Source organism: Mytilus trossulus, unplaced genomic scaffold, assembly GCF_036588685.1.
Source record: "Mytilus trossulus isolate FHL-02 unplaced genomic scaffold, PNRI_Mtr1.1.1.hap1 h1tg000398l__unscaffolded, whole genome shotgun sequence".
Taxonomy (NCBI): domain Eukaryota; kingdom Metazoa; phylum Mollusca; class Bivalvia; order Mytilida; family Mytilidae; genus Mytilus; species Mytilus trossulus.
The window spans coordinates 560,834-571,636 of record NW_026963347.1 but is presented as its reverse complement, the minus strand read 5'-3'; the positions used below and the strand labels follow the sequence as shown (position 1 = coordinate 571,636).

At 31.4% G+C, this 10,803-nt stretch overlaps 1 long non-coding RNA gene across 1 annotated transcript; it reads left to right on the top strand.

Annotated features, from left to right (window-relative positions):
• The first annotated feature begins 255 nt into the window (after window positions 1-255).
• On the top strand, window positions 256-7,816 carry LOC134702127 (uncharacterized). Its single transcript, XR_010104332.1, has 3 exons — window positions 256-329; window positions 3,960-4,051; window positions 7,109-7,816. It is a non-coding gene; the product is annotated as an uncharacterized LOC134702127 (long non-coding RNA).
• Window positions 7,817-10,803: the final 2,987 nt, after the last annotated feature.

The following is a 10,803-nucleotide window of genomic DNA, read 5'->3' as shown; positions in this document are numbered from 1 at the left end:
TTACTCAGTCTGCTGCTCAAGCTCTGCTAATCGATGGTCCAGTATTTCAATTGTATATGCATTCGTGAGGTCGACCTCGTCATTTTTTTTATATTCACGCAAAGCACAGTCGCGTGAAGATTTGGTAATTAAAGTGAAAAATGGGGGGAATAAAATATTTTTAGTAGCATTATTATTAATTCCTCAGGCGACTTTGTGCTCAATTTTAAAAGAGGTTCTCCTGGCTTTGGAAAATCTTATCTGATTCAGTCTTCAAGCAAATCATCGGTTACACTCCCCTATCACCAGTGATTCCTTGTTTTTAGCTGACACTCTGAAAAAGGTATTGTGTAAGTGTTGACACTCAATTTGCATGATTAATAACAGATATCGACTCGTTACCCGTACTACTGCAAAAAACAAATAGTCAGTTCACTGATTTAGAAGGAAGGTAAACACGGAAGAAAGTCACAGGATAAAAAGACACAGTAAATAAAGTCACAAATTTGATAGGACAAATAGTTCGTCCTATAATATATCCCCGAGGAACCAGTAATGACGCACCTAACGTTGTGTTTGTCTCTGCATTTAATCTACCATTTAAAAGAAAAAGAAACACGGAATAGAATGAAAGATTGATCACTTGTTAATGTATTTCAATCATTAAACAGTTGATTTTTGAAACAGTAAAAGCAATAAAAATCATGTTTGCTAACATTACAAACGGACTGTCAACTTATGATGGGTACCAGTAATGACGCACTATAAACAAACCAGAAAAAACCACTTGCAGTGTACCTGATGTTCGAAAAATTGCTTCAATCCGGATAATTTAAAGTTAACACTATTCAACAAATAGACCACTTTCGAGTTCATCCGTCACCGGCAAAAACTCGTCAATTATACACGCCTTTATGACGTCATTAACCAGATCGAGGGGCTCGCCTGTATCCCTGCACTATTTACGTTCATCAAGCGTCTTAGTGATCGTCTTTGTGCAGGATAAACTAGAAATAATGTTTGCTCTGTAGGTACTTACTGACATTTCCCTAATGACAGCAGTGTTGATTGTCAATTTTGAGAATTCAGTTTGCCGAATAATTCGTACAATATAGAATTATAGTTTTCCAACCACTCGCTCAACATTGGAAGGAAGTGACGACGCCCCTAAACGCACAAGTGACGATGATAAAGTCGTGTATAATTGACGAGTTTTTTCCGGTGACGGATGAACTCGAAAGTGGTCTATTTAATTTTAATAACAAATTTTGACATTTACAGTCTTTATTTTTATCATGTTGATAGCAACACAATTGTTTTCATTAATTTAATTGTAACCTATATTTTATTTCAAATTTTATATAAAATTGTTCAAAATTTATCAAAGTGACATATATATTCCATATTCTTGAAAATAAGAAGTAATTGCATTCATAAAACAACATTGACATTAAAACATTTATCCATGTATACTTGTACAATGAATGAAACAAATGAGGGCTATGGATTTTTTCTCTGGACAAACTTTTTTCTTCGCCTTCAGGTGAAAGACTATCTAAGATTATCTATTTTTTTAGTGACAAGTTGAAAACAATTTTTTATTGACATTTCAAAGTGCCTGTGATAAAAACGTTAGAAATTGAAGAAGAATGCGAAGTCATGTTATATTACTTTTTCCCTGTTTAATTCATTAAAATGTCTATGTCTTACCCCCTTGACTACGATCATAGGGAAATACCCCCAAAATGGTACCCCAAGAGAGAAATTCCAAACACTTTTTTTTAACAATATTTGTTACACTTTTTTTTTTTTTTTTTTTAGTGATTTCAGTATAAAAACAATATACATGCATGTATTGTATTTAAATATGAAATTTATTTGTATTCGGCACAAAACAGGGGAAATGCTCGGTAGAACCTTACTATACAAATCCATGATAAAAAAAGATGGGATATGACAACTCTCCACAAGTGACCAAATGAAACAGAAATTAACAACTCAATGTCACTGTACAGCCTTCAACAATGAACAAAGCCCATACTGCATAGTCAGCTATAAAAGGTCCAGAAATGACAATGTAAAACAATTCAAACAAGAAAACTAACATTTATTTATGTACAAAACTTATGAAAGATGGAAAAACAGATATGTTACACATAAACAAACGACAATCACTGAATTATTATCCTTCTGATTTGGAACAGGTGTAAAGCAAAATTATATCCGGGTGAAATTTGATCCGGAGGAAAAAATGTCACAGTAGTTGTTGTTATTTTTTTATCCGGAGGAGAATATTTTCCTGGGATATTTTTTCCTTTGCCGTGAAATTCTATCTGAGTAGTTAACTTATTGAATAGTCCTTAGCAAAAACTTATCCTTTACAAACACTATGAAATAATAAAAGTGTATTTGAATTAAACCTCTATTGTAAACTAAAATGTATTATAATGGGATTCATTTCACAAATTATCATTGAAAAAAAATCCTGAAATATTCAAGTAAATATCATTCTTTTAAAAAGAAAATTATCATTAAACCATAGATGGGTATTACATCTATGATTAAACATAAGAAAGAAAACCAGAAATAATTTCAAAGATCATAATTGTGAAATAATATCATGATTAAATAAGGTAAGCGAAATACATGTAAAAGTGAGTTGCTTTCAGATCTCAGTACAATTATAAATTAAAAAGTAAAGGTAGAAATATAGTTGCATTACTACTGTTAAACAGTAATTGAAGAAGTTGATTATGATAATACTTTTAACTATATAAATAGTTGTGTCTGGTGAAAAAGATGTAGTTGCATATGGAAATCAGATAAATTATAGCATAACAATATATTGGAACAAAAGCAATTTTAACAGCTGGATAGTATTTACCTGTCAAATTTTATCTGTCTTATTAAAAAATTATGTTGTAAGTCATCTTTTTATATAAATGAATATACAAAAAATAAGATTCAAGGACAAAATTTCAGTATGAAATAGATTCAGGAATATTGTTAAATATTAATGTCTTTAAAATATAAATTGCTCATAATTACCTCCCTTTGATAAATTATGCAAATTTGTTCTACCTTTGTGAAACATTTTATAATTATAGTCAGGTATATATTGATTGTGAGTAACTTAATTACTAGTTAATGGGACTATAGTTCACAAGGTTCTGTGAAATATTGTACGGCAAATATATACCGGTACATACTATCCGCATAACACAGATAGATTTTCACTCCTCTGGAAAAAATCTACCTGTGAAATACCATGCCTGGAAAAATATTACCGGGACAAATTATCCCCAGGATAAAATATCACAGAGGAAGAAATAAACCGTTACACAGGCACAGACATAAACAAATGTGGCAGGGTATAAGGAACTATGAAAATGTTTAGTTTTTGTGGTTTGGTCCTTTTTCCGGATACTGTAAGCAATAATGCTCCTTGATTTAGTGAATGGAATGATTGTAGGATGCACATGTCTGTCTGCCATATTTTATATGACCTTGACCTCATTTTTATGGTTCATTAGTCAATGTAACACTGCATTGTTTTGTCATTTTATCATATGCTTAAAGTTACAGGTACTAGTAGATTATATCTGGTGGATATGTAACAATTAAGATGTGCATGTCTGTCTGGCAGATTCATATAACCATGACCACATTGTATGGTTCTTGGGTCAATGCTAAGTTTTCTTGGTTTTGTCATTTTATCAGATATTATAAGCATGGGTCTACTTCATGTTGTATGGAATGACTGCAAGGTGTCATATAAAAATAGGAAGATGTCTGTCTGCCAAGGTTAATTTTACTGTGACCTCATTTTCATAGAATAATGATAATTTTAAACAGCAAGAATAATGAGCAATGTCAACTTTATATACAAATGAGGCATAATTTTCAGTTGCTTACTAGTTATGTAATACATGTAGTAGTTATTTTTGTCATTAAAATTAAGATAATGTTTACCCCTTTAGGTGTAGGGCAAGAACATTAAAGATAAAGGGAAACTATAAACAGAAGAAGTTATCAACAAAAATAGATTTACAGAGGTCAACAAGTCTAAATGGTAAGTCCACTGTTATTAAAGTTTTTGACCTTGAACAATGATTAAATATTCATTAAAATAAGACAATGTAAGATGTGGTATGATAAATGAGAAAACTATCCATCAGAGTTCAATTAAGAGGATGTAAGCATTGTACTTAATTATTAGAGGCCAATGATGGCCTGTAAGTAATACAAAAAAACCATACCCTATACATAATATAGTAATCTATAAAAGACAACACTAACACAATTTAAAACAAAGCAACAATTCAAACTTAAATATACCATACAAATTTTTAAAAACAAAAAATTATAAAAAACCAAAATGACATATATGAAACAACATCAACCACTGAACTATGCACAAGCTCCTGATATTAGACAGGCATAATATTTCTGGGTTGATATAAAAATAAGGGGCAGTCTGATATCCAATTAGACTTTTCTCCAATAGGGTTCAAATGACATTTAAGGAAGCTCTTGGGTATATAAAAAAGAAGATGTGGTATGATTGCCAATGAGACAACTATCCACAAAAGACCAAAATGACACAAACATTAACAATTATTGGTGACAGGTCACCGTACGTCCTTCAACTATGAGCAAAGCCCATACCGCATATAGTCAGCAATAAAAGGCCCGGATAAGACAATGTAAAACAATCAAGCGAGAAAACTAACGGTCTTATTTATGTAAAAAAAAATGAACAAAAAACAAATATATGTAACACATAAACAAAATTACAGGCTCCTGACTTTGGGACAGTTTTTTTTTTTCATATCTTAACTTTATTTATTATATAAGTTGTTAATTTATCATATGGTACAAAAATCATTCAGATGACTTTCAAAATGTATATTCCTTTGTATCATTGAAAGCTCAAAATTATCTCCCTTTGGTGCCAAAATGCCATTTTTCAGCATTAGAATTGTAATATCTTTTTTAACTCAACTGTGACCTTAAGTTTTTATTATCATTTTCAAATAAACCGTTCTTAAACTAAACTATTATAAAATTTAAGCCATTTCCGTAATTTAGTTCTTTTTTCATTTCGATATTACCTCTATTTCTCCTATTAGTTCAACAGAAAAAAAAAGTACCTTTACAAAAATGTATGCTTCTTTCTAAGGGGCATTGTAAGCGTAAATAAATGGTGACCCTATTTTTTTCTTTTCTTTTTCTTTGAAATATTTGATAAAGTTCATTTATAGAAAAATATAGCGAAATCCTATAAAAATGATTTAGACCCGCAAGCCCATTAATTTAACAAAAATAGTTCACTGTACAGCCTTTGACAAACTTTATACCCGACAGTGGTTTTAATAACAGCACACAACATTTGAACAAATTGTAGACATTTGTTGCAATGGGGTTATCTTAAAAGTCTGCACCAAGGAACCAAACAACAAACGGTAATATGTAAATCATAGACACAAAGCACTAAAATAAGAGTACTAAGGCCACACCAATTTAATTTCTTGTTCTACGGATTTTTGGACTTCAAAAATTGGGGCGAGCGAGCGATTTGAAAATTTAAATAAAAAAATATTTAATTTGCAAATTTTTGAGGCGAAGCTGAAAAAGTAAAGGCGAGCGATTATAATTTTTTTTTGTAAACATAAAATAGTAGGTTTTGACTATATTAAAACTTGATTTATCACTTGTACCTTGACATTTCTTTAATTAATGAATTATTTTTCCCTGTTCAAAAAGAAATAATTGAATAATTAAATCTGGTCTATGTATGTGTGACTGACAATGAGATAATTCTCCATCCAAGTTATAATCAGGTTCAGAACAACCCCTTTAATAATATTATGAATATCCCTTGAGGGGTCATTATATAAGTTATAACATATTTTTTTTGTAAAAACACTTTCAGTACAAAAGGGCTAATATTTTCCCAAAGAACTATACTATTTGGTATTAAATGGTCAAAACATGTCCAAGAATTTTGTAATATTCCTGGACTTTAACCATGTTAACACATTTATTTTAACAGTTTACTATTATTCAAAATAAGTGGACCCATTCCTCTTTTAGAAAAGTTGTTTAAAATATAATGTATTTCTCCTCTTTTTGAGTAAAACATTCTAAGTTGTAAAAGGTTTTGTATAGTAGCACTATACCAATCCTTAGTATTTCTATTTTCTTTTCTACATCAGTAAACATGGTAAAATGACCCCTTCAAGGCCCTTGTCTGAGCAAGGAATTGTATATTTAAATATACAATTCCTTGGTCTGAGGGAGGGTTGTTCCCAACCTGATAATAACAAACATAGCTCAAAGTACGACCATTTACACAGAGCTTGCATCAAGACCAACCAGCAACCTATAAGGGACCACAACTTAGTATTGTACGCAATTCGAACAGGAAAACCAACGATCTAATTTATATTTCCAAACGGGAAAAAAACAATGAACCACATCAACAAACTATAACGGCTGAACGACAGGTCCCTGAATAAACCAGGACAGGTGCACAAACCTGCTGCGGGTATGACCGTCACCATACCTTATAATTGCAGTTGAAGGCAAATCCTTCCATTGAAAGTTCTTTGTACTTTATTTTAACAACGAACATTTTTTATAGGGAATATAAGTTAGGGGGAAAGAATCTAACGTTTTGTTCTGTACTGGTATTTCCGATTACATATTTTTATCGGAGCACTCCCAGGTGAAATAAATTGGTTTCACGCTGAAACAAATATTCTCGCAGATATTTACAGTGTTATGGGGTACTGATATGTTTAAAATCGTTATATAAAGGCTAGACTGTGTTTTTATAAACAAATGTTGAGATCTTTTTATAATATTTACAAAAAAACGGTGCGGTAAATGGACATGATTTCATTTCCGGATGCGGGAAGCGGGAATATAATAAAAATAAAAAAAATCGGTTTTAAAAAAAATAGGTGCGGGCGGGTCCGTCGAACAAGGAATCAAATTGGTGTGGCCTAACAATGAATATTCAAATGAAAGTTTATCGAAATGTTTGAAATGTTCGTAAACATGATAAAATAGCTATTTTACTGCTGCTCTTCACTGATAATTTTTGAATTTTGTGTATTTGTAGGTCAGACATCTTGATTTTCATGGTCATCATTCAACAGATCAATACTGAACAGAAAACTTAAAGTTGATATGTTTCTCCATAGGGCAACTTTTTTTATGAATTTGAAAAGGAACATGTTTTTTCCTTCATTTATTAGAAAGAGGAAATTTCAACATAATGACTAAACAAAAAGATCGAGTCATATCATCACAATCATAGTCTAGATGCACAAGAACTTGATCACGGAAATGCAACAATGTACGGAATTATCAATTGGAAGAAGGACTGAATGAAACAAAATTTTGTTTGTTGTTGTCCAAATAAACTTGCTTCTCATTTGAATTGCTCCATCCAATTAAGATGTATAGAGGAAGATCTTTGAAGAACAGATTGAAAAAATGTTTTGTCTAAGAATTGCAGGAATATTCTGGTGGATGAAATAGTTTTACTGTTTATTGACTTAATTCTTATGTAGCATGTATAGTGGACTGAATAATTGTACATAGCAAGCAATGAAAAAAGAAAACTACAACTTTAACAGAAAAAGTGTTTGTATTATAAATTTGCAAATATACCCATAATATTATGTATAAGGTATATATAATTCAAATTGTTTGCATATTCATGTATTGCAATGAAACTATACATGCTATAACAAAGAAAAGTTCTATTTTTTAAAATAAAATAAAAAGACAAAGATTTCAAAACAACATTTTTTTCATTTATTTAGACATGTCATCATTTTGTTTTACTTAAAGGAATTTACTCTTTGACCGTATATATATATTATTATACATTCAAAAATAAGAATAATCTTTATTGTCCTATAAACAAATAAAAAACATGTTTGTAACAAAATGAACAAAATAAATATATATATATAAAATATAAAAATACTTGTATACATTTAAAACTATTTACTACCAAACAGCATTCATTGTAACATACACACTACTGTATAATTATGTCTATATATTTATAATTTGAATCCCATAGGATTTTATTTTGTCCCATGGGATATTAAAAATCCCATGGGATAATTATAATCCCATGGGATTTTTTTTGTCCCATGGGACAAGAAATATCCCATGGGACAACAATTATCCCATGGGACCAAAAAAAATCCCATGGGATTTAACCAAAATCCCATGGGATAATGGTAAATCCCATGGGATTTTGCCCTGTCCCATGGGATATTGAAAATCCCATGTTTTTATAAATCAAATAGCAAAATAAATATAATAGAAACAGTAGAAAACCAATGAAATTATTGAATCCCATGTAATTCCGCACATTTTGGTTATATTCATGATACTGTAGCTCTTGTTTGAGGCGGCGGCGGATTTGCAAATGAGTGTTTTGCAAATTAAAAGTGTCCAGTGTTATATGTTGACTTTCAAACGATTGTATGTTCCAATATGGCTAGTTTCTATTTACATCAACTGTGACAACTAAACGACAAAGTGCTAATTCTTTGTCAGTTCAAAACCATATTATTAACAAACAAGGTAATTGGTATTTGCAACTTTTCCTCCAAGTGCGTGGAATGGAGAAGTAAGAAGAATTAATACAAAATCATCAAACTTATTAAAAGGCATCTAATTGACACAAGACGTCTTCCTTTGACATACACGTGCTAAAACGCTGACGCACGTAGTCGTTTTGGTGCATGTTATATGTTTACAGTTAACAAAGTTTTATCCTCTGATTATTTTGATATAGTTCGACAGAAGAACAGTATATATACATATGTAGAGCCTACCTGCTTCATACCGAACAAGTGCTAAGAAAACAATAATATAAGCATTTTGTAAATTAAGAAATATGTTTCTAAAACTAAAAGGATCGTGAAAAATATTGCAAAATCGTACATAGATGAATAATTAATACAAGATGCAATTGCTACATTTTCAATCTGGACGTGCTTATAATGACTATACCCCGTTTACACTTGTAAAAAGATCGATCTTTAGTCTAATGTTAACGGGAAAGATCGTTCAAACAGTCTTTATATAATTAAAAGTCCACCTCCAGAGGTGGTTATAAAATTGATCTTAATTGAATCGATCCCTCTTCAAGTGAAAATGCTTAGATCGATCGATCGCGATCGGCCTTTTTCTCTGGTGAATGTTATATATTTAAACATAATTATATATCTGTGCATGTTTGGCGACAAAAACAAACGTGTTTGAAAACAACGGATGAAATAAGGAAAGTAAAAATAGATTCCGACGTTTTAGGATTATATTCTTAATAGATAAGTTCTTTTTTTTGCTGCAAATCCTCATCTTCAAACGCATTGACCGTTCGTTTTGTTATAGCAATAGTCCAGTCACATGTCTTAGTTTAATGACTTGTTATGTATGAACCAAAAAAAAAAGAATAATAACGTCATACGAAACTCTAATGACCAAACTATTGCAGTGTGCGATAGTCCGCGCGAGATGCAGAAGTTACCTTAATACTGTTCTATATTTAGGATTATTTGATCTTTTAATGTTGCAGTGTAAACGCACTCGATTAAAAAAAATCGATCTCGATCGATCTTGCTTGTGCAAATGTAAACGCGAACAAGTCTCTTTAAATAAAGATCGATTAAATTTCGTACAAGTGTAAATTAATTTGGGTCTATAATTTGTTAAAGTGTGCATGGTACTTTTAACACAGTTTAAGACTCCGTTTACACAAGCAAAAAAGATCGATCTTTACTAAGATCGTTCCTTTTAAGATCGATCTTTGGTATAATGTAAACGGGAAAGATCGATCTCAATCGGACTTAAAAAGTCTACCTCCAGAGGTGGTTTTCAAAATATCGATCTTATTTGAATCGATCTTTTTTCTAGTGTAAACGCTTAGATCGTTCGATCGCGATCGATCTTTTTCAGGTGAATGTTATATTTATATATAAAACTAAATCTGCGAATGTTCGGCGGCAAAAACACACGACGTGTTTCAAAACGATGAATGGAATAAGAAAAGTAAACATAGATCCATGTGTTTTCGGATTATCTTCTAAATCAATAAGTTATATTCCTTTGCTGAAAATCCTAATCCTCACACGCATTGACCGTTCGTTTTAAGACTAAGACAGGCCTATGAAATTAAGTTCATCACTCATGAAATTTTACGGTCGCCATCATGAGCTGATTGGCCATTATGACAAAATTTTGCCAGAAATCATATCTGATATTCTCCTCAGTCATAATAACCTTCCATCATTACCGAGCTGAACAAAGAAATAACACGACGGGTGTCGTATACGGTGCAGGAAATGCTTACCCTTCCGGAGCATCTGATTTCACTCCCGGTTTTTAGTGGAGTTCGTGTTGTTTCTTATTTCTTATTCATTACTTTTGATGTAAATGTCCTTTGGTTTTACGAGTCTCTGTTTACTCCTTGGCTTTGATTGTTATTGTCTTAAGCGATGTCTACACACATGGATTTGTTTAATTACTGGTGATTTATGAACCAAAATAATATGTATTAAATCCTTACGAAATCCCAATGAGTGAACTATTTCTACACCATTTTGCAGTGAATGCGAGATGCAAAGTTTCCTTTAATATTCTATTTTAGGATTATTTGTTTACGAAATATAAGGTAATAATGTCAGACTGGTTCTTTTTATGATGTAGTGTTAACGCACTGAACTAAATAAGATCGATTTCGATCGATCTTGCTTTTGCAACGTAAAGGCGAACTGGTCTTTTTTAAGA